The 25219-nt window shown below is 36.1% G+C and overlaps 1 protein-coding gene across 1 annotated transcript in view; it reads left to right on the forward strand.

The window, feature by feature from the left end:
- Positions 1–4097: 4097 nt before the first annotated feature.
- Positions 4098–25219, forward strand: part of LOC106882907 (uncharacterized) — a 259935-nt gene continuing 238813 nt past the window's right edge. Inside the window, exon 1 of the mRNA XM_089341061.1 lies at positions 4098–4218. The gene's annotated coding sequence lies outside the window, so the exon portion shown is untranslated. The remainder of the gene's footprint in view (positions 4219–25219) is intronic.

The raw sequence follows: 25219 nt of genomic DNA on the forward strand, positions 1-25219 counted from the left end.
ACTTTTATGTGGATTTGGGAGATGGAAACTGAAAGAAGCACACCATAGGCACAGGCATGGCTGTGTGGTAAGAAGCTTGCTTCTCAACCACATGACTCCAGATTCAATTCCACTGCATGACACCTTAAACAAGTGTCTTCTGTAGACTTGGGCTGACCAAAGCCTTGTGAGTGAATTTGGTAGATGGAAACTGAAAGAAACCCATCTGGCAAAAGAGACTGATAGAATTAGCAAATTACTGGGATTGATTTATTCAGCCAAAATGGTGCTCCAGCATGGCTGCTGTCTAATTAGATAAAAGATTTAAAAAATCAATCCATCTATAGGGTGATTACATCTGCTAGAAACAACAACCAAATTGACTCAAATTACATGCATGACCTTTCTCAAAAAAGAAAAAAACACACCAAAAAATAACAGGAATGACATTTTGGCAAATATAGTCACAGACATATAAAAAGATGAGATGGTCATGGCTGGAATGAGGTGTCGCAAAAACACAACAATATGAAGAGCTAGTTTATATGCCAGCCACCCACCTACAGCAATGAGCAGTGCCAATATGTTGTACCAATTTGACCGAGACATGTTCGGATATGTCTCTAGTACCTGTGCTGGGGAAATTGGAACTAATACTAATTATTGATTAATATTTGTTCTTATCATCGCTGCACATATGTATATATTTCTAGTTTAGCTTTTTAATGCTCCTGTTGTTAAATATATTAACACAATCTTATCAATCTTTCTGTCTGTCCATCCATCCATCAGTCCGTCCGTCCATCTATCTATCTATTTATCTATCTATCTATCTATCTATCTATCTATCTATCAATCTATCTATCTATCTATCTATCTATCTATCTGTCTGTCTGCCTATCTGTCAGTCAGTCTTCCATGCTGGCATGGGTATATATATGTATATATATGTGTATATATATATATTATATTATATTTATCTTATGATATTTACTTTACTTTATATTATACTCATTTATTGTGCTTTTAATTATTAATTTTTCTATATGTGATAGTGGATTTTCATCGATGAGTTCTTGAAAATTGGTTATTTTCCCTAAAACTATATATATATATATATATATATATATATATATATATATATATATATATATATATATATATATATATATATATATATATATATGTATATGTATATATATATATATATATATATATATATATATATATATATATATATATATGGTAAGTAGCTTGCTTATCAACCACATGGTTTCGGGTTCAGTCCCACTGCATTGCACCTTCGGCAAGTGTCTTCTACTATAAACTTTGGCTGACCAAAGCCTTGTGAGTGGGTTTGGTAGATGGAAGCTGGGCGAGGCCCATCATATATATATATATATGTATATATAATTTTAGGGAAAATAACCAAGTTTCAAGAACTCATCATATATATAAAGCTCAATTTAATTTTAATTTTTTGTAAATTGATTTTAATTGAGTTTTTACCTGTAATTTTGGATTTTGTCCCAATATATATATATATATATATATATATATATATATATATATATATATGTATATACACACATGTATATGTTTGTGTGTCTGTGTTTGTTCCCCCACCATTGCTTGCTGGTGCTGGTGTGTTTACGTCCCTGTAACTTAGCAGTTCAACAAAAGAAACTGATAGAATAAGTCCTGGGGTTGGTTTGTTCGACTAAAGGCAGTGCTCCAGCATGGCCACAGCCAAATGACTGAAACAAGTAAAAGAATAAAAGAATACATATATATATATATATATATATATATATATATGGTATATATATATATATATATATATATATATATATATATATATATATATATATATATATATATATATATATATATGGTATATATATATATATATATATATATATATATATATGGTATATATATATATATATATATATATATATATATGGTATATATATATATATATATATATATATATATGGTATATATATATATATATATATATATATATGGTATATATATATATATATATATATATATATATATATATATATATATATATATATATATATATATATATAAATATATATATATATATATATATATATATATATATACATATATATATATATATACCATATATATATATATATATATATATATATGGTGTATATATATATATATATATATATATATATATATGGTATATATATATATATATATATATATATATGGTATATATATATATATATATATATATATATATATGGTATATATATATATATATATATATATATATATATATATATATATATATATATATATATGGTAGATAGTCCATTGGTGTCTGATGATGGCAAAGTCTGTGCTCTCAGTGACGTGAGTGCATGTAACTCTGCAGTCCAAAGCTGGAAGCACACAGGTACCCACAGATGTCACTGCGATAGTCTGTTGGCTGGGTTGAGGCAGATGCTACCCTGTGGTGCCTTTCTCTTGTGGCATGAAGATGCTTTCACTGGTCCTCTATGAAGGCAGCTGCTACTTGTGAAGTGAGAGACCTCAATGAAGATCTGTTTGTGGCAGAGGTTTCAAGTTTGCATAATAGAATGCTGCTCCATTTGAGGTTACTTTTCAGAGTGTTTTTGTACCTTGGTTTAGGTCTTTCTCCTTTGCATTAGCCCTGCATGAGCTCACCATACAACAACTGTCTGGGTACACGGTTGTCTGTCATTCTCATGATATGGACAGAATTTTCAACTCAATTCAAATTCAACTAGCTACTCCAAATCCCATATTAGAGTATGCACATAAATGGAGTGAGGTGAGGCTAGTTTGTGCTTACAGGAAAATATTACTTAAAAACATTAGAACATATTTGTTTTTGTTAATAATAGGCAGAGTGACTCAAGGCCAGAGGGTTTCATTTGTTGGCACTTATCAAACACGGTAACCATTGTCATCAGTATATAAATATAATGCACTAGATTTGAAACCATGTATGTATGTCTATGTGTGTGTGTGTGTGTGTGTGATCATTATCACCATCATTTAACGTCCGCTTTCAGTCATTTGACTGCGGCCATGCTGGAGCACCGCCTTTAGTCAAGAAAATCGACCCCAGGACTTATTGTTTGTAAGCCTAGTACTTATTCTATCGGTCTCTTTTTGCCGAACCGCTAATTTACAGGGACGTAAACACACCAGCATCGGTTGTCATGCGATGTTGGGGGGACAAACACAGACACACAAACACACATACATATATACGACAGGCTTCTTTCAGTTTCCGTCTACCAAATCCACTCACAAGGCTTTGGTCAGCCCGAGGCTATAGTAGAAGACACTTGCCCAAGGTGCCACGCAGTGGGTCTGAATCCGGAACCATGTGGTTGGTAAGCAAGCTACTTACCACACAGCCACTCCTGCGCCTATACATATATATATATATATATATATATATATATATATATATATATATATATATGTATATATTTGAAGATAAGTAACAAAAATTCAATAGGTTATAGCAGTACGTACGTTTCGTACAAGCTCCATTTATTCATGTAGTGAGAACACCACACAGAATTTACAATGAAAATGTACTCCTCAGCTGCATAATGGAATTTCATTTTAGAAAGTCATTTTGAAGATGTTTGCAAAAAACAAGAGTAAGAGAAGAAAACATACCATCTCGACTATGCTGCTGTTTTCTTCTCTTACTCTTGTTTTTTGCAAACATCTTCAAAATGACTTTCTAAAATGAAATTCCATTATGCAGCTGAGGAGTACATTTTCATTGTAAATTCTGTGTGGTGTTCTCACTACATGAATAAATGGAGTTTGTACAAAACGTACGTACTACTATAACCTATTGAATTTTTGTTACTTGTCTTCAAATTTTATTCACCAAATCTCTTGATTTTGTTTTTGGTTTTTACCAAATTCTGGTGCCTCAAACATTTTAAGTACCACATTTAATCTTTTGATTAAATCTATATTATCATATATATATATATATATATAGTTCTGCCCCCCCCCAATACATAAATAACAAAACACAGCTTTACTCACTCACTCTCTCTCTCCCCACACGAGATCGAAGGGTACTCGTTACCCGCTTAAAATTTCGGAAAGTGAAAATTCTTGACGCCATTTCAAAGACGTTTAGCACCTGACGTCTTCTACATCCTGGGATCTATTATATCCAGTAATTTTTAGCAGGTATGTAAAAGATATTGTTTTAAAACACTTTGACTTGTTTCATTCAAATACTAACATGGTTTTTTTTGGTCCAGACATTTTCAACCACTAATTTTTATATTTTCAGCATTCGTTTATTATTGTTTTCAAACTTCTTGGATTGTTCAATCTTAATGTAGTCTACACTCTAGAAAACGTATTTCTGCAAAGTGTCATTTTAAAATATGTGTAAAGAAAAGGGGTTAATGCCATTTCGTACCTCACCTTCAAAAGTGCATTTACAAAAAAAGATTTCTTCGGAAACGTATCTGTGTATATATATATGTGTATGTGTGTATAGATGTGTGTTTATATTTATGTCTGTGTATATGTATAACGCCGGTGTTAAAAGAGGGTAGCTGATGAAGGAAAATGTTCTCTATGCGGCTTGTGTGTTTTCTGTACTCTGGTTATTATTATTTTCTTGTCTACGTTTTGTTTGCAATGTCCTGTACCCAGATATGCACCGATATATACAGGTAGACGTAGGTATGCACATACCTGTACGTATATATGCATATATTCATTTATTATTTGTTTTATATATATATATATATATATATATATATATATATATATATATATATATATATAAATATCTATAATATGTATCTATGTCTATATAGATAGATAGAGAGAGAAAGTAATAACAAGTGAATGAAAATAACCACGGAAGGATTTTAAAACAAGCGTAAAAATAATTGAAGATAAAATGAAACAAAAATGAAGCCAAAACATTAAGATTTATTGAAAGTGGTTAGAAAAAGACATTAGCTTGTGTAGTAGTACTACGCTAGGGTATCTGTAGACAGTTGAATGTGATTTCAGAATATAACAAGGAAAAATTCAGATCTTGTGAATTTTTCGAGATCCTCTCTCCATCCCCTTGGAAAAGATTTTCCCCACAAATTTCTTTATAATCGTAATGTATGCCGTTTGAAAGGTGTTTCTATAAAATTTCATTGAAAAAAACCTCCCATATTCCTAAAAGTTAAGAGGGAAAAGCTCGGACCTTGTGAATTTTGTGATGTCGTCTGCTTTCCCCGTTGGAAAAGATTTTCCCCACAAATTTCTTTATAATCGTAATGTATGCCGTTTAAAAGGCGTTTCTATAAAATTTCATTGAAAAAAACCTCGATATTCCTAAAAGTTACGAGGGAAAAGCTCGGATCTTGTGAATTTTCCGAAGTCCTCTCCCTTCCCGTTGCTTTATTTTTCCTCATATTCGTTTCCTACACAATTTTTTACACCCATTCCAGTATTTTCTTTGGATTTTCATTTCCGGATCAAGATGTAAACATTAACCTGTATGTATGTATGTACTTGTTTGTGTCTGTATTTTGTCTTCCCAGCATCGCTTGACAACCGATGTTGGTGTGTTTACGTTTCTGTCACCTTCCGGTTCAGCAAAAAGGGACCGACAGAATAAGTACTAGGCTCACAAAGAATAAGTCCTGGGGTCGATTTGTTCGACTAAACGTGGTGCCCCATGATGGCCGCAGTCAGATGATTGAAACAAAAGAATAAATATATATATAATATTTATATGTATGTATATGAGGTTAAAGAAGGTATTGGATTTAAGCAAACCCAAAGATACAGGTAATACCGAAAAAGTGCTGTATACCGGCTAGTTATGCCACAATCGTTGTATAAACAATCCTTTTCTCTATTTATATATGTATATATATATATAATATTATGCGGAGATGTATATATATATATATAATATTACGGAGGAGCAAGTGACCTGATCTGAGATCGTGTGTTGAAACAAAAACAATTGCAGCATGGAAGGTGTTTATAAGCCATTTAAAAACACGGAATTTTGTCAGTGAACAAGGTTGTGGTTTCAAATCGAGACGAAAATATTTTGACAAATTAAATTTAAATGTCGAAGTGAATCTAACGGTGTTTGTGTGTTTTTAAATGGCTTATACACATCTTCCACGCTGCAATTGTTTATATATATATATATATATGCAGGGTGTCCACAAAGTCTGGGTACATGGAGATTAACACATACTTTAAGAAATTGTTATTTCTTATATTTAATTGCTTATGTTACGATTTTATTTACTCCATGCACCCGCACCTTGTGGACACCCTGTATATATCCCCTGGCACAAAAATACCCACTTCCATGGCACTTTACATCTCAGACTGGTATAATGGCTGATTCTCATTTCTTACAGGCCTTGCTCAAAACTACAGTGTAAGATACTTGTTCAAGGCACCATGTTATCAGAATCAAAACCAGAATAGTTGCAAATCTAATATCTAAACCATCAACTTGTGTCTGCATCTCAACATAAAAGTACAGTTTCTGGAGTGTCTCTCTAGAATTTTCTCTGTCCGTTTGTCTCTCTCTCTCTCTCTCTTTCCCTCTCTCTCGCCACACACTCACAAAATGCAAAAAAAAAAAAATAAGTACAGTATCAAATAAAACATTGTTATTTCTCCAAACATCTAAAATTGACTTGGTCTCCCAGTCCTGTCCTTTACTTCTTGTTACAGAAAATAGCTGCGGGAATAATATAAAAATATATATCTATATAAAGTATATATAATATATATATATATATATATATATATATATATATATACACACACACACATATACATGTATACATATATGTATACATATATACACATACATGCATATATACATACGTATGTACATACATGCATATACATATGTATATATATGTATGTATGTACATATATATGTATGTATGTATGTATGTATGTACATATATATGTGTGTATATATATATATATGTATGTACATATATATGTGTGTATATATATATATATGTATGTACATATATATGTGTATATATATATATATATGCATATATATGTACATATATATATGTATATATATTCATATACATATATACGCACACACACATATACATATACAGTGTTAAATTTTTGGAGTTACACACTAAAGTGTATATGTAGGCATGCATGTGTATATAAATATATGCATTCATATATATATGTATATTCATACATATATGCATACACATGCACACATACACATAATATAAATATATATGTATATATGTGTGTGTGTATATATATATATATATATAAATATATGGATAGATTAATATAAACAGTGTAATGAAAAAAATAGGCTGCATAAACAACTAAAGAAAAGTGTGTGTGTGTGTGTGGGGGGGGTAATAAGCCAAAAAACTCATTAAACTGCCCAATAATTAGATTTCATTGGTTGCTCTTGAATTGCTAAGTCAATATGTAATTTATTGATTGGTAAATCGCTGAGCATTAAGTATTGATTTGGTTTTTTTTTCTTACAGGAAGAGAGAAAATAACTAGGCAAATGGACATTAAACCTGTTGAATTTGAGGGAAAATTTATTAGGTAAATAGTATATACATGCTATGTATGTTAGCATGTGTGGGCGTATGTATGTTAGATGGTGTTCATGTATGTGTGTGTGTGTGTGTGATGTGTATGTGTGTGTGTGTGTGTGATGTGTATATGTATGTGTGTGATGATTATGTGTATATGTGTGTGTGTGATATGGTGGTGTGTAGTAAGAAGCTTGCTTCTCAATCGCACATAGTTCCAGGTCCAATTCCAATTCCACTGTGTGGTACATTGGGCAAGTGTCTTCTACTATAGCCTTAGGCTAAACAAGGCTTGTGAGTGGATTTGGCAGACAGAAACTGAAAGAAGCTTGTCATATATATATATATATATATATATATAAAAATCACACACACACACACACACACACACATATATATATATATATATATATATATATATATATATATATATATAGTTGAAATTTATAGAAAAATCAAAGGTGAAGACAGGTGTATGAACAACAAGCTGGTGTGTTAGTGAGGGAGCATAAATGAAAATTTATATATTTTTGCTGTTGATGAAATTTTAACCATAGATATTAGACACAAATGAAGTAATATTTCTAAAATTTCAACTTCTTAGGAGTTAGTAAGACCTCTTAATGGGGGCTTAACCCCCACAATTTAGTCATTTTCCCTAAGCCAGGATGAATACAATTCTAGTCTTGGAAGCTCTAGACTCACCCGAGCATACAAGATGAGCGTTATTTGTAATTCAATGGTACAACACAGTAAGAGTTTGCTTTGAGATATACTTAGCTTGTGATTTCTGCAATGTGGTGCATAAATTGTCAATTAAAGGAGAGGCATCTTTGCCTCCACTGATTCAGTTGCAAAGTGTTGAGTAAAGTTATTTGGTTGCAGATCTCCTTTGAGTCTTTTTATTATCACTGGGTCAAACATAGTCCCCAAATGGTAACATTGATTTCAAGGCCTTCCCAGATAAGTGACTGGTTATTCAAAGACAATTATAGATTGCAAATTTATTCTGTCCAGTTACCTATCAGCATAGTGATCATTGGCAAACTCCAGAGGTGACACTTTCATTTCCCCTCAGCCTTCATGTCACACAGTTGTTAATGTTTATTTGAGTTGGGTCACGCCCTTCCAATTGCTATAGATCCGGAATGCATCTTACAGCTATGCCTGTCACCTGTATGGTGAGGGATCTATATTGGAAAATGGTAATGACTAGGGTATGGTAGCTAACTGCTTATTGTGATCGTTTGTCTTTTGGTTTCCTGTAGCTTTGCTCTCTTTTACAAACCCAGTGAACATTCATATATTTCTTATTTCAAAGAAATTTGAATAATAGATATAAGACCCAAGTTAAAAAGATTCTCAATAATTCAACTTCTCTGGTTGACTTTAAGACACCCACCCCCAATAGGGGCCTTCACTTACACATTTTAGAGCTCCGTGAGTTCCATTTTTCAGGAGCAAAAACCGTTGAACAGGTTCCATAAGATATGAATTTTGGAATCTGGGGATAAAGATCAGTAGTATAGGATACATGTGTCATGATTAGAATTTTTGTTAGGGGGTGTAAAGAGGAAAAGAACCCTCATTAAAGTTCTTCATCTGCAATTTTGATGAAATTCGAATCATAGGTATTCCAGTTTATTAGAGAAAATATGAAAGAAAAGTTTAATTCTTCAATTCCCTGTGACACAGGCAATGCTGGGTATCTCTGCTAGTATATATATATATATATATATATATATATATATATATATATATATGCATGCTTTTACTCTTTTATTCTTTTACTTGTTTCAGTCATCTGACTGTGGCCATTCTGGAGCACCACCTTAAGGGGTTATAGTTGAACAAATATTCATATATATGTATATATATATATATATATATATATATATATTCATATATATGTATATATACACACATATATATATATATACATATATATTTATATACACACATATATATATATATACATATATATTTATATACACACATATATATATATATATACATATATATTTATATACACACATATATATATATATATACATATATATTTATATACATATATATTTATATACACACATATATATATATACATATATATTTATATACACACATATATATATATACATATATATTTATATACACACATATATATATATACATATATATTTATATACACACATATATATACATATATATATTTATATATACATATATATATTTATATATACATATATATATATATACATATATATATTCATATATATACATATATATATTCATATATATACATATATATATTCATATATATACATATATATATATATATATATATATATATACGTACATATATACGTGCAGAAAGAGACCTTGTGAGACCCCTGACAGCAAGCTGCTGTCCTCTCTCTCAGAATCTCCCAGAGCAAACGAGACCAAGCTCTCTGAGAAGTGAAGCAATAATAATAATAATAATGACGACGATGACGACAAAACAATAACAATAACACTATTAATTTGTAAGTTGTCTCGAAATAGATATGGATTCGGTTCAGATTGGAGTGTTTCCTCAACTCTTAACTCACTACTCTTCACTTATAAACCTCATTGATTTCTGCTTTGGCACCGATACCACCGATACCAACCGAAGAGAACGAGGGGGAGGGTTGGCTGGGCGAGGATGTGTGGGTGGGGTAGGTCATTGGAGATATAAATAAGAGAGACTAAAATATATTAATTACACAATCAAATATATTAACCTAACTATATCACTTCTAGTCTTTATTTCTTTTATAGCAGCAGATGAAACGCGTCCAAGTATACTAGTAGTAGTAGTAGTTGTTGTTGTTATGTATTAGCAATTGTTGCTGTTATCATAATAAAATAATAATAATAATAATAATAATAATAATAATAATAATGATAATAATAGTTGTAGTAGTAGTTTCTAGCATAAGTACAAGGCTAGGAATTTCGAGGTGGGGAAAAAGGACCTTATCGATCCCACTACTAATGCCGTCATTTTATCTTTATTGATCCCAGAAAGACGAAAGGCAAAGTTTGATGTTGCTGGATTTGAACTCATAATCTAAAAAGCTGTAATGAACACTGCAAACCGATTGGTGCATGTTCCATTGTCCCAGTTACACACATTAAGAAGGAAAACAACAAAGGCATCAATAATTATAATTTTAATTTAATTATGGTTTTTGCCCTTTGCCTGTCCTAAGCATTTTCATAATTTTGTCCTAAACGTCCGTGTTTACATTATTTATATTATTTACATTATTTACATTTGAAAGAGATTACTTAGTGGGTGACAATCGTACGATAAAAGAAAGTCAAATCATTGTTATCATGTTTAAGATAGGCCACCACGAAGCAGCTAATTGGGAATAAGTATTTTGTGAACAAGATGCAATATTAGTCAAAAACTAATGTTGTTTTATTCTAGGAAAGAAAGAATGGTCGTCGAAGTAGCAGGCTTATATGTGAAGTTATCGTCTGTTGAAAACTTTCAGACATTTTTCATTTCTTCTTCTTCTTCTTCTTCAATGGTGGGTTTAAGTATTCACTATCCATTGCGGTGTTGCAAGTTTAGTTTGGTTGTGAAAAATGTATCATTGCTGGAGCTTTCTTGGTTGGACTAAAAGCTGCGAGTAGAAAAACCGAAACAAACCCAGGAGTATTTAAATTGATACTTATTGCCGGTCATGATGGTATTGACTATTTACAATGAACAGTAGTGGAGGCGCAATGGCCCAGTGGTTACGGCAGCGGACTCGCGGTCATAGGATTGCGGATTCGATTCCCAGACCGGGTGTTGTGAGTGTTTATTGAGCGAAAACACCTAAAGCTCCATGAGGCTCCGGCAGGGGATGGTGGCGAACCCTGCTGTACTCTTTCACTTCAACTTTCTCTCAATCTTACTTCCTGTTTCTGTTGTGCCTGTAATTCAAAGGGTCAGCCTTGTCACACTGGGTCACACTGAATATCCTCGAGAACTACGTTAAGGGTACACGTGTCTGTGGAGTGCTCAGCCACTTGCATGTTAATTTCACGAGCAGGCTGTTCTGTTGATTGGATCAACTGGAACCCTCGACGTCGTAAGCGACGGAATGCCATCAACAACAATGAACAGTAATGATAGAGAGAAATGTGATGGAGAGAAAAACCATGCCGGTCCATAGACTTTTCTTTTAAGACAGAGTGCGAATGTTCAGAACGGATCTGCCAGAGAACCTGGAGTTGTCTGCGTAAATACCTCGAGCCGTCTCAAGAAAGGAGACATGAATCAGTCAGCCGCCTCCGACTCTCTGTCATGAGCCAAAGCGCCAAAACAATTTATATAAAATGAACAGGTGATTTCTGGAACATCCGAGAAAACCACATCACGTCACAGCTTCACGTTGATTGGTCAGTTTATAGATCAATCACGTGAAGCTGGTGGCTTACTCGTGGCCCACAGCCGAGTATCTAGTTGTTCGGGTTCGACTCTCTGCTATATCGGCGAAGAACTGCTCTCCTCCAATTTGAAAATGAATATTCTTATCTTTCCATCTGTTTTATGGACAGACTGTGATGCTTCGTGGCTTTTGTATGGTGTTGACATTACTTGAATAGCTCAGCTCATCCATCCAAGCTAAGGTAGATAAACATTAGCATCACTGACCTGCCCCCAGCTATATTACTACTAAAGCACCACCAACAGCACTGACAGCAACACCGATACATCACCCACAGAATCACAGGAAGCTGACCAACAGCATCACCAATAACTTCATCAGTAACATGACTGATAACATAATTAACAGCATCTCCAATTGCAAGATCAGTGGCATCGTTAATAACATTCACCAATAGCTTAACCTATATTTATCACCAATAGAATCCCCGGTAGCAAGAGCAAGAGGCGGTGTATTTGCACAACATCAATAACAGAAACAGCAGTAACGAAATGGATGGGGGTGGGGTAAGCAAAACACAGCATCTTTCAGGATCACCACCATAACCACTGCCACTACCACCACAAGCACCACTACCACCACAAGCACCACTACCACCACAAACACCACTACCACCACAAGCACCACTACCACCATAACCACTATCACTACCACCATCACCGCTGCTTCCACCATCACCACCACACCTTCCGGAACCACTAGGCTCATCATTCGCCCCAGAGACCGCATCACCACCACCACCACCAGAATTGAAAATTAGAATTAAGACAAGATCATCATCATCATCATTAGTAGTAGTAGTAGTAGTAGTAGTAGTAGTTATAAACAAACTTGATTTTTTACTTCCACCAACATCACCACCACCACCACCACTACTACTACTACAATATCGCCTCTTGACACCACCTGGAATATCCCCACCTCCGCCTTCTAAGTTGCCTCTGGATTCTAAATCTCCTAATTATAGAATCTCCGTGTTGATAAACACTGCAACTGCACGCCCTTCTCTCTTCCCACCCGTAACCCCCAGCACCACACGCGGGCAATATATCCTCCTCCTCTTCTTCTTCTTCCTCCCCTATCTCCTCTTCTTCCTCCATCACCCCCACTTTCATTTCACGACGACCACAACCACTACCACCACCACCACTACAGCTGCCGCCGCCGCCGCCGCTGGGCTTCTACCTTGGCGAGCAGGATTTTTGGTATGACTCCGAAAAGGCTGTTCCAGAAATTGCCTTCCAGACCTTTCATTCCTCCTCCTCCTCCTCCTCTCTCTCTCTCTCTCTCTCTACACACACATATATATATATACATATATTTATACATACATACATACATACATATATATAGTTAATGTTTGCGTTCTAATGTATACATATATGTATACACATGCTGAAACACACACACACATATAATCTCCAATCCAACAAAGAATTCTTTATAAATAAATACGTGCGCACGCGCGTTTAAAGTCTTCCTCCCTCTCTCTCTCTCTGTGTCTGTGTGTGTGTGTGTGTGTGTATCTATATATTGAGAGATATACATATGTGTGTGAGGTTGTGTTTGATGCAAGGGTGCAAGCGCGTACACAAGTATGTATTGTCTGCGTCTGTTATTTCTGTTCAGAATTGTGGAAGTTGCCAATATTTATCCGTTTTGTCTACATCAAACAGGAGCAACCAGAACAATAGCAAAACCAGCAACAACAACAACAACAACAGCATCCCCATCACCCCCACCACCACCTACAACAACAAGAACGGCAACAACAAAGGCGATTATTATCGATAAATATTTATATTTTTATAGAACATAAATATTGTGCGTGTATATATATATATATTTATATATGTATACGTGCGCGCGCGCACGTGTGAGTGTGTGTATAATTCTATATTTACAGTTTATATTTGTATATTTAATTATAGATGGCTTATAATGTACATGTATAATATATCATCTATATATGATACATGTCTTTATGTGTATGCGTGTGCGTATAAATATATATATGTATGTATGTATGTATACACACACACACACACACACACACAAAATTATTTAACCATTATAATTCGGCTACATGCGACAAAATTTCGGAGGCTTCTAAACGAGAACGTACAAGATAAGGTTGCATATACATACAAATATACATACATGCACATGCATGCAAATATATATACTTACACACACACACACACACACACACCATTTAATGTACACAGTATTCAAAATAAGAGTCGTTAATCGTTTCTTGCTGTAGAAACATAGAGATTAGGCAGATTTACATAACGCGCCTTGTGTCTCCGAGCAATCCCTGGCTCGGGGCACATGGTTAGTTCTGTCTGAAAACCAGGACGCTGGTATATGAGAAATCACGAGGAAGAAAAACGCGAATAAGGCTGATGCGAAAAGTGGAATGAGGAGACAAACGGTATATTTATATGGGGAGAGAAAGAGAGAGAGACAGAGAGTGAGTGAGTGAGAGAGAGACAGAGAGTGAGTGAGTGAGAGAGAGAGAGAGAGAGAGAGAGAGAGAGAATGAGGCCAACATCAAACACTTGACTTTATGTTATCAACTCCGAAAGTATGAAAGGTAAAGTTAACCTAAGTGAGATTTGAACTCGGAACGCAGAGTCGAAATGAAAGCAATGAAATAATAAAAGAAAATAGCCATCTGTATATCAGGCTGAATGTAAATACATCGTAAGAAAAGTTAATTCACTGCGCTGTTCGTCCAGTGATAATATTGCCTATGGACATATTGTTTAAAAACTGAATTCGCTTTTAGATATTCTGTGTTTAAAACAACGTGTTGCAGCAGCTGGTAAAAATACTAGATGCGCATTTCTGCTTTTTTGGGTGTTGTCAGTAGCCATCGGTGAATTTTATATATAAACTCACAGTAAACATTCAGAATGTAAACACAACCACTATTAGAAATTTTATAATAAAAAAACAGTCCATTATTGACCTTCCCGGTTTTTTTTTTATATCAGAGGTTACATTCCTCAAGTTTGAATTTTGCGGGCGATTTCGCTGGTATTTCTAGCAAGTCAAATACGAACGTCGAACTCGCCCCACTACCATCATTCGCTTTGATAAAAAAATATGTTGTAAATATTTGTTCAATTCGTATTTGGAAGTTAGACGGCACGAGGAACATTCTAATGAAGTTGAACATCTTATCTGGCTACCACAGTCCCCAGATCTTAATATTATTGAACATTTATGGTGCATTTTAGAAAAAACAAGTAAGGAGTCGATATCCTCCACCATCATCGCTACAAGAACTGGAGACTGTTTTAGTTGAAGAATGGACTAAAATTCCTTTGGAAACAATTCAAGCTTTGTACGTATCCATACCTCGTAGAATTTAAGCTCTAATTACCGCCAAAGGCGGTCCTACCCCATGTTAAAATTAATTTATTTGGAATTTTAAGGTGTTTCCATTATCTTGTCCAACCTCTGTATATCAATAACAAATTTATTAGTTTAACGCTCGGAAAGTGAGAAAGTCTTTTACGTTTCGAGCCTACGCTCTTCGACAGAAAGGAACACAGAAATAAACAGGGAGAGAAAATAGAAAAAGGTTTAGTGGCTAGCGATCTTACATGGCGAATGTATTGGATGAATACACACACACATGTATTAGTGGTACAGATTATCGAGTGGAAAAAGCTGGTCATTGCATAAACAAGGGTGCGAAAACATATAAGCATATAGAATCAAGTAAGCAATTGGGCAATATATATATATTCACGTCGTGTGCCTATAGTAGTAAGGAGTATTTCCCGATATATCCAAAAGCTTGACATGGAATTTGGGGCACCATAGTATCGTATAGTGTTTACGTCATAAGTAGGATCCGCTTTGATAGGTTACATTAAAACTCTATATGTTTAAGGAAAGAAGTTCATGATTGCTTTGAGAGTAACGCCCATGGCCTTATTGTAATATTTTTTTAATGTATTTAAGTACTCTTGTTTAGTCAGATAGTGAATTAATAAAATAAGTCACGTGTTTCAACGACATGAATTTTTATTCTTTTTACCTAGTGTCACCTAATTCAACATCGTCACACCTCGTCACACAGTCAAACTTCGTCACATATCGCCTCCTCACGCTATCAAACTTTTAATTCTGTTTCGCACAGTCTTCCTCCTTTTCTCCACGTCATGTAGCTTCATGTTTTCTATTTCGTTTTGTAAAATATATTTCTGTCTTCTTTTCGATTTTCCCCCAAATTACAAAAATAGAAAGTTAACAGGTATTATATATAAACCGAGAGAAATTAATTTCATTGTTTTCAACGATGACTACTCGAGTCGTTTGACGTAAATACTGAAATATATTGATGGTATATAAAAAAATGAGTACTCCGTCGGGTCCCGGCTGATACGATCAACGGAACAGCTTGCTCGTGAAATTAACGTGCAAGTGGCTGAGCACTCCACAGACACTGTACCCTACCCTTAACGTAGTTCTCAGGGAGATACAATGTGACACGGCTGGCCCTTTGAAATGCCAGCAGAGTGGGCTGGAGCAACGTAAAATAAAGTGTCTTGTTCAAGGACACAACGTGACGCCGGGAATTGAACTCACGACCTTAGGATCGTGAGTCGAATGTCCTAACCACTAAGACAGGCCCCTAGCTTGTGAATATTGTCAAAAGACATACGTTATAAGTGTATATTCCAAAAGACGCTATTTGCATGAAAAACAAAAGTTAAGTGGTTACGGAGATTCATACACGTATGTATTAAAACACGTATATATTAAAACAATGCAGACAAACTATCACCCTGCAGGATGCCTTTTTTCATAATGTTTGGTACTAGATGTTATAGACTGAGTTTTACCTTTCAGAAGTAAGAAGTGTACCAAGTCTTGCTTATTAGTTGAACAGCAGCTGTCTTTAGTTTTGAAACTTTGGCTAATTGTAATTCTTCCATAATACATTCAAGTGGTGGTGGTGGTGGTGGTAGTAGTAGTGGTGGTGGTGGTGGTGGTAGTAGTAGTTGAAAGATGTCCGGTTGACAGTCATCATCGGTACCGTCGGACAGAATGGCGAGCGATATTTCGTTTGTCTTTATATTCTGAGTTCAAATTCCGTCCAAGCTGACCTGACTTAGCCGTTCATCCTTTCGTAACCGATAAAATGAGAAACCAGTCAACAAGCATTAACACCCTACTACAAATGTCAGTCCTTGCGTCGTCTTCTTCTTCTTCTTCTTCTTCTTCTTCTTCTTCTTCTTCTTCTTCTTCTTCATGATGATGATGAGAATGATAATGGTGGTGGCGATGATGATCATCATTATGATCCTAATGACGATGATCATCATCACAATAGCGGTTGTGGTGGTGATGTCGATGACGACGACGACGACGGCGGCGTTGGTCATCAGGATGATGGTGATGACGATGATTTATGTTTGACTGTTTTCAGCTTTGTTCATTTGTTTAATTAATTACAATATTGTATTACGCGAGAAAATCTGTCAGGTGACCATCACAACAGATTAGTGATGGTGGTGGCGGTTGAGGTGTTGCTGGTGTCATGATGGCGGCGGTAGTGTTAATGGCAACAGTGGTGGTGGAGGAGGGGTTAGGGTTGAGTTGTGGTGCCGGTGGTTTTTTTTTTTTTTGAAGATTTTTAATAGCGTTGTCGGCGGTTGTATAAGCGTGTTGCTGCAGTGATGATGATGTGGTGGCGGTGATGATGGTAGTGGTTGGTATTGGTGATGTGTTTGGGCCGGTGGCGGCGGCAGTGATGGTGGTTATGGCATAATGGCTGGTGGTATGAGTGCTGATGTTGCGAAGAGAGATGAGAGAGAGAGGGGGGAGAGTGCGTGTTTATATGTGTGTGTGTATATATATATATATATATATATATATATATATATATATATATACGTATACATGGTGGTTGTCTACTCCTTAAACAGAGTTTGACCACCTCCTGCACCTACACCTTAGCCCTTTCATGCATATATATATATATATATATATACATACACATACCTCCATATGTATATGTGTATACACACACATACGTGTATGTGTGTATATACACATACATACATATATATATATATATATATATATATACATACATACACATGCGTATATGTATATATGTGTATATGTTTATATGTATGTATATATATATGCATAAACATGTGCGCGCGCGCGTGTGTATGGATATACATACATATATATCGAAAGAGAGAGAGAGAGAGAGAGGAAGGGTGGTAGGGAGAGAGAGAGATAGTGGAGAAATGAGTGGCAGCAGAAGATAAATGGAAGCGGAGGGGGGGGGGCGAGGAGGTGGAGAAGAGAAAAATAAGTTGAACAGCTGTGTGTCTGCCTGTCTAGTTATAAAAAGTTCATTAAGTAATAGAGAAAAATAAATGAAGAAAAAAAATTAAAATAATAAACAAACAAACCAAAAACAATCAACGAAAATACAAAAAATGCCAAGAAATATAATTTAGCTTTGGCACGATTAAAACAAAAATGAAAAAAAAAAAAAGAAAAGAAAAGAAAAAGTACATAACAACAACGGAAAATTAGCCGCTAAAAAACAAACTGACAAACATATCTAAAAAACAACAGAAATAAATTTCGTAAGAAGAATAGGATTGTTTGTTCGGAAAGAATACCTCCTCACTGCCCTGGCGTTTATGGGGAGGTGGTGATCCAGTGAGATATTGTGCTACATACGTCATCCTTGAGTAATATATCTTGAACTCATCACCTGTGTATATATATATATATATATATATAAACACACACACACACATACAAACAGACATATACACACAGACACACACACACATACATATATGCATATAAACCTGTACATAATCAAATGTTTCTTTCTAGTTTGTTAACGAAATTGGAGGATAGTACTCAATACATGATTTTTGGGTGTGTTATTGTTTTAAACTGAAATTCTTTTTTCCGCAATTCGAATTTCATGTCCACGCGATTTTCTCGCTTGAAGATCGCATTGTCGTGAAACTTGAGTTACGACACAAAAGGATTTCCGTTTATATACACAAAAACACGTGCGCTCACACTAACATGCACACACACACACACACATGCACAAAAATTCCCCAAGAACTTTCTTGACAATATATATATTCTTAATATATTCAGTTAATGACATCCAGAGAGACCAGGTGGTTGTGTATCAGCTAATGACATCCAGAAATACCAGATGGCTGTGTGTCAGCTAATGACACCGAGAGGAACCTGGTGATTATGTATTTGATAGTGACACCCAGAGGGGCCAGTTTACCAAACGAGTGGTTTCTCTCCTGATTTCAATAATCCAGTTTCATTCACAAATCTTGAGTCGAGCTGATGCTGTAGTAGAAAAAAAATATGCATATATCACTGAGTTGTTAAATGGAATGTAGAACTACAGAGTTACGAAGTGAACTTTTTGACTGCACAACCACGCAGTTGTATTAAAAATGTTGATCATACACTGATCACAAACGGAAATTCTGATCAACTACTTCGTATGACTTTGGAAAGCAGCGCTCAACGCTCTCCGTAGATCAAAGTGGAATAGAGTTAAGTTCAAAGACTAACAGTACGATAGCATGAATACAAATGAAAGGAAGATGTCTTTTATTGAATATAAGAATTCTATGAAGTCTTCGGTTCTAATTATGGTTTTCAGACGTAAGAAATTCAACGATATTGTGGTGAAACTAGTTTCTGAGATTAAAGTGTTTAAATTGACGGAAGGAAGAGAAAGGGTTAATTGGTGCAATTGGTAGCACGTCGATCATGGCTACAGAAGATGCGTGTTTCGAGTCTTGCTGGTAACTTTCTGTTTATCTTTTCAATCCAGTGGAGGCGCAATGGCCCAATGGTTAGGGCAGCGGACTCGCGGTCATAGGATCGCGGTTTCGATTCCCAGACCGGGCGTTGTGAGTGTTTATTGAGCGAAAACACCTAAAGGCCTACGAGGCTCCGGCAGGGGATGGTGGCGAACCCTGCTGTACTCTTTCACCACAACTTTCTCTCACTCTTACTTCCTGTTTCTGTTGTGCCTGTAATTCAAAACCTTGTGTCACGCTGAATCTCCCCGAGCACTACGTTAAGGGTACACGTGTCTGTGGAGTGCTCAGCCACTTGCACATTAATTTCACGAGCAGGCTGTTGTTCTGTTGATTGGATCAACTGGAACCCTCGACGTCGTAAGCGACGGAGTGCCAACAACAACATTGATCTAGTAGACCTACCATGTAACATAGCTGTTGTTGTCGCTTCTACTGCTGTTGCTGTTATTTTTTGGCTTCCTGCTCGGCGTTGAACCAGCAGATCTACATCCGATGTACCTTTGGTGTTTGTGTTGCTACTGCTGCAGCACTTGTTGTTATTGTTTTTGTTGGTGTTGTTGTTGTTCTTGTGGCTATTGTTTCGCCCCTTGTCAGTTCTGGTATTTGTCAATAAAAAAAAGAGAACGGTCGGTGGCATTGAAGTGGACATCGCGTCAGGTTTTAGTTTTGTCACGTCCCCTTACGTTCCATCAATCAAAACCCTTTTGAGACAGACCTCGCCTTTCATCCTTCTGGCGATCAATAAAACTGTGTCAGTCAAGTGGTGCAGTCGATCAAATCGATCCCCGACCCCGCCCACTCTCCTTCACCTCCATCGATCTCCATTCAAATCTATGGCCTTTCACCAAACTTGAGAAATTCCTGTTTAGCAAATGTTCTTTTGATTATTTTGATTTTCCGGCTCCTTTCAAGATGCTTTTTTTTTTTCCAATACGAATCGAGTGTTTTCAATCTGATTGAGTTTAGGAGAGTTTTATGTGATAATGTCGTTGCTCCACTGATTCTGTCGTAAAAATCATTATGGCGAGCAAAGTGGCGAGCTGGCAGACTCGTTAGCACACCGGGCCACATGCTTAGCAGCACTTTGTCTTTATGTTTCGAGTTCAAATTCCACCACGGTCGACTTTGCCTTTCACCTTATATCTTGGACATAGAGTTACCCAAGGTTTCGCATTTACAAAGTAAAGCCTTGTGGACAGCTTGTCAGACTCTCTATAAATACAGAATTTTAAATATCTACGTCGCAGACGTGAGGAAATTACATTGCGGGACTGGTCACTCTATCTGTATCTATGGTTTGTTCATTATCCGTGGCGGTGGTACCGGGGTCTTAGGTGACGCCCTCAATGATGCTGGTCCAGGACTGGTTATTATCTTTGGGCGTGGCAATTGTATTGGCGTGAAAACTGGTTAATCTGCTAACAACTGATAACCTTTACACATGTAGCCTGATTGCTCTGGTTTATCTTCATCTCCGCAAGTGTGCGGGCGGATACAGTTTTCAGGCATGCATCATGTATCCATCACTATCCATCACCATAGGCCTTTATAAAATACAAAACGGACGAAGGAAGGAAATGGTAGTGGGACGTCTGTACATCACAGGAGTTAAGTGACGTTGGCCGTAGAGCACTCTTGCCACTCTCTCGGTCACTATGGGAGGTTCCAGTGACAAACGTTGCAAGATGACTGGTACACTTTCGACCGCAAGTTTTATGTCAGACTGTCATTCTCCTAGAAGAGCTGCCTTCCCTACAGCTTTATGAAGAAATAACCGGAGCCTCCGCCATACTTGGGAAACCTACTCAATTCACAGATGAGACCTGACAGGTGCAGCCGTTTCGGGTGACAACTGACCTGGGTCTAATGGTAATTAAGGGTTGACTCTACGCTGCCCACAACTCCGGAAATCCCAAAATGGAGTTTCACCACCGGATGCAATTTTATCTATACCTAGGGGACGCGCGCACGCGCGCGCGCACACACACACACACACACACGCACACGCACGCACACGCACACGCACACACACACACATGTATATATAAAGAGAGAGAGGGAGAGCGAGAGAGAGATAGAATCGTTCCTTGATCGCAGCAGAAACTTATTTTGTTCCATCAAGTTTGAAATCTGATCCTACGGTTGTTCGGCTCGCATAGCCATATGGTACTATATAAGTGTGTTACGTAATGTCATATGTGTACACACACACGCACATACACACACGTATATATAAATACACACACACACACACTCAGATGTATGTGTGCTTGTGTGTGTGTGTGTGTGCTATAGTATAGGTGCACGGTTTGCGCATATGTATCCACTATGAACATAGAAACATATGTATGTTTAGGTATATGTGAAAGTATTGCTAATCCCAAATTCCCATTAACATTACACACGCCGCCGCCACCACCACCACCACCACCACTACTACTACCACCACTACTACCACCATTCTTGCCATCAGTACCATCCATCCATCCTTGAGAAATGATGCCAGTCGGCCGATGAGGTTTCGTATTTCAACAAGAGGTGCTGCTGAAGAAATACAGATAGGGATATAAATAGTGAATATGTATGGAGATGGAGGGGGGGGGGGGAAAGAAGTGAGAATAAGAAAGAGAGAGAGAGGAGAGGGAGAGAGAAGAAGATGGAGGGGGAGAAATGAAAGAAGGGGTGTGTAAGGTGGTGGTGGTGGTGTTGGTGTGTCAGCTATTTTTGGTTCTAGCAAGGTAAACCAAAGGCATGTACACATAGCACCTTCACAAACACGTGTGCATATGTGTGTGCGTGCGTGCATGTGCGTACGTGTGCGCATGCGTGTGTGTGTGTGTGTTTGTTTGTATGTATACACGCACTTATACATGCACGCGTGTATACGTACAAACATACGCAGATTGAGATTTCACATACAGAGGCACCCGCTGACACACACGCGCGCAAACACGCACACGCACATGCATCACACACATATACACACACACACACACACTTATGTTTGACTATTTTTCGAAAGTACTTGCACAAACAAAAGTGCATATATATATATATATATATGTGTGTGTGTGTGTGTGTGTGTGTGTGTGTGTATATATATATATGTGTGTGTGTGTGTGTGTATATATATATATATGTGTGTGTGTGTGTGTGTGTGTATATATATATATATGTGCGCGTGTGTGTGTGTTTAGACACAAACACATACGTATACAAAAATGCACACTCACAGACATACACTACAGGCATACACACACACACATACATACATACATGCGCATATATATATATTCCCACACACATACATACATGCTGTCCCCACTCCCACACTTACTCAAAACTGAGGCACACACATACACATATACTCACACACATACGCACACACCTACACAGACATACTCACGCACATGTATATCCATACACATACACACGCACACGCTCCCCACCATCGCCATACTGCAGTCCTTTTGTCCCATTTGTTGACGGTGTTTCTTGATATTTCTTGAAGTTTCTTTGTACTTCTTGGAGTCGCAGAAAACTACAAACCAGGAATAGCGAAGATGCCGGTGGTGACGATGAAAACGACGCTGTGGCTGCTGCCGTTGGTGTTGATGACAATGACGACGATGATGATGATGACGACGATGATGATGATGACGACGATGATGATGATGACGACGATGACGATGACAATAGTGATGATAAATATATCATTAACAACAAAAATAATAATTTATTCTTTCATCGAGCTCTTTTCGTAGACTTTGCTTTCTCGATATAACTGACGAATATTTCCACACATAGCTCTCTCTCTCTCTCTCTCTCTCTCTCTCTCTCTCTCTCTCTCTCTCTGTGTCTGTCTCTGTCTCTCTCTCTCTCTGTCTGTCTGTCTCTGTCTCTCTCTGTCTCTCTCTCTCTCTCTTTCTCTCTCTCTCTCTCTCTCTCTCCAATCCTGGTATCTCAAAACACCTTGGTACAAAGAATGTTAATTCCCTAAGGAGTAATTGCCCGAAACTTTTCATCTCCATTTTGTTTACAATACTTTTTGTTTTCATTTCATAAGCCATGGCGGATATATATATATATATATATATATATATATATATATATATATATATATATATATATATATATATATAAATATAAACCTTACTTTGAACAATAAACATTTTTTTATGGTGCTGCTAATCAAATGAACAGACATGTTTATACGTGCCTACTTTTACATGCGTTCATCTCACTAAAACATAATTATTTCCTGACTGAAAATAAAATATAAATTAATTTTATTTTCAATATAAAGGCACTGGCGTGGTAAGAGGCTTGCTTTCCAACCACATGGTTACGGGTTTGGTCCCACTGCGTGGCACCTTGGGTCAGTGTCTTCTATTATAGTCTCAAGTAGACTACAGCTTTGTGAGTAGATTTGGTACATGGAAACTCAAAGAAGCTTGTTGTATAGACACACACACACACACGAAATTTAATAAATGACAAGAGAATGAGAAATTAAGTAATGAACTTCATCAGCTTACAAGTGTTTCTGCTATAAGCTGCAATGCACTCGTGTATATGTTTTCCTGGGAAAACAAAACATCAGAATGCAGGACCTGGCATATATATATATATATATATATATATATATATGTATGTATATATAAAAGTAATAATTTTAAATTTGGGTACACATCTGCTAGGATACCGTTTTAAGCACGTGCACTGTTTTCGGCTATCTGCTGTCATCGGTATGGATATAAGTGTTATATATATATATATATATATATATATATATATATATATATATATATATATGTATGTATGTATGTATATATAGTTCAAATCTACAGAAAACAAAACAAGAAAAAAGGTGTAGGAACAATAAGCAGGTGTATTAGTTTAACGCTAGGGAAAAATGGAAAAGTCTTTTATATTTCGAGCCTACGCTCTCCGACAGAAAGGATTAAGAGGATAAAAACGGAGAGAGAAAAATGAGTTGAGATTGACGGTTTAACATGATGAATATATATATATATTATGTATGTACATTTCCACACATACATGCGTGCACATACTCTCTCTCACACACACAGACGCACACATATACACACTTACATGCAAACATATATATTCACATTAAACTTCGCAAGATGAAAATATTGTGTTTATAATGATGTCATCCAGTCGATCCCGCTTTTCTTGTCCACGGCACGGTTGTATAAACGTGACAGCCGTTTAAAAGGGATGGTTAAATCAATCT

Source organism: Octopus bimaculoides, chromosome 24 (genome assembly GCF_046866305.1).
Source record: "Octopus bimaculoides isolate indiv1 chromosome 24, ASM4686630v1, whole genome shotgun sequence".
NCBI classification, from domain to species: domain Eukaryota; kingdom Metazoa; phylum Mollusca; class Cephalopoda; order Octopoda; family Octopodidae; genus Octopus; species Octopus bimaculoides.